At 42.9% G+C, this 1,200-nt stretch overlaps 1 long non-coding RNA gene across 1 annotated transcript in view; it reads left to right on the top strand.

Annotated features, from left to right (window-relative positions):
• Positions 1 to 275, top strand: part of LOC106727386 — a 5,777-nt gene extending 5,502 nt beyond the window's left edge. Inside the window, exon 3 of the long non-coding RNA XR_001363567.1 lies at positions 264 to 275. This is a non-coding gene — a long non-coding RNA (uncharacterized LOC106727386). The remainder of the gene's footprint in view (positions 1 to 263) is intronic.
• Positions 276 to 1,200: the final 925 nt, after the last annotated feature.

The raw sequence follows: 1,200 nt of genomic DNA, 5'->3' as shown, positions 1-1,200 counted from the left end.
TGGATGGCTTGGCTTCCTGGCCCTACGGGGCACATTAAGATTCAATCATGAGATTCCAGCAAAGGTAGTCAGTTACCATTCTTGTTGTGTTTATGCAAACATCAGGCCAAATTGAATACAGTAGATAAATAAATCTTGATTTGGCTTTTTGATGGCCATAGAGGAATTTTTAAGAAGAAAAATCCTACTTCAATAGAAGTTGTTAAAGCTAAAATGGTTTCTTTCCCTCCACCAGACCATTTGTTGTAGTTTGTTTCTGCCAGGTCACAAGCCCAGCTCCTTCTGTGACAGTGGACCTCACGGGACCCCTTGAAATCCTCCTAATGCTGTTGACTTTCGGCCCTTGCATTATTAACAGACTAGTCTGATTTGTCAAAAAGCGCATAGGGGTGGTCCAGTTGATGGTTTTGCAAGCCCAGTACAGGCCTCTAGCGACGGAAGGTAAAATAGAAATGCAGTCCATCTCATGATTGAGCCGGAAGTTCCAAGACAAGGGGGGAATAAAAGGACAGAACAGGACTGATAGCTGTGTTCCTAACTCCTCTTCTAGAAAAAGCCATAGAATTTATCAGTTACTCAGCCTGCTCTTATCTCAGCCAATGGGAATGCCAGGGAAAACAAACTCAAGGCTGAAAGTATGCTGAACACCCCCCTGTCTTTGTGAAATCAGACCCTAACTGAACCCTGCCCTTGCATCACTAGCCCCTGACCCTCACTCAACCAACTGGAATTGGCCAAATCAGTGGTCCAAGTGTGCCCCCATCCCCCGAACCCCAAGCCCTATAAATTCTTTGTTCTCTTGGGACTCCGGGCTCTCTCTCGCATCTAGTAATGGAGGCAGAAGGGGACCAAGCCTGGGCTTGAATAAAAGATTCTATGCTTTGGCATCGGACTTGGCGCTCCCTGGTGGTGTCTTTTGGGGTCTTGAAATCTGGGCATAACACTCTCACATACACACACATGAAAATTAATGACTATCTACATTTGTCATTAAGAATTTCATGATAACACAAAACAAGATCCAGTTGAATATTGAGTAGATCATCATACCTAATAGAACTGGTCTATTATATGTTCCTTATGTCTAACATACATAAAGCTTGCAATATTTCTCTAAGGTTACTGGAGACAACAAAACACATTTTAAAACGATCTTTTGGTCTTATATTATTACTAGAGGCCCGGTGCACAAAAATTTGT

This window comes from Myotis brandtii, unplaced genomic scaffold (genome assembly GCF_000412655.1).
Source record: "Myotis brandtii unplaced genomic scaffold, ASM41265v1 scaffold42, whole genome shotgun sequence".
Classification (NCBI taxonomy): domain Eukaryota; kingdom Metazoa; phylum Chordata; class Mammalia; order Chiroptera; family Vespertilionidae; genus Myotis; species Myotis brandtii.
This window is presented reverse-complemented; position numbering and strand designations above follow the sequence as displayed.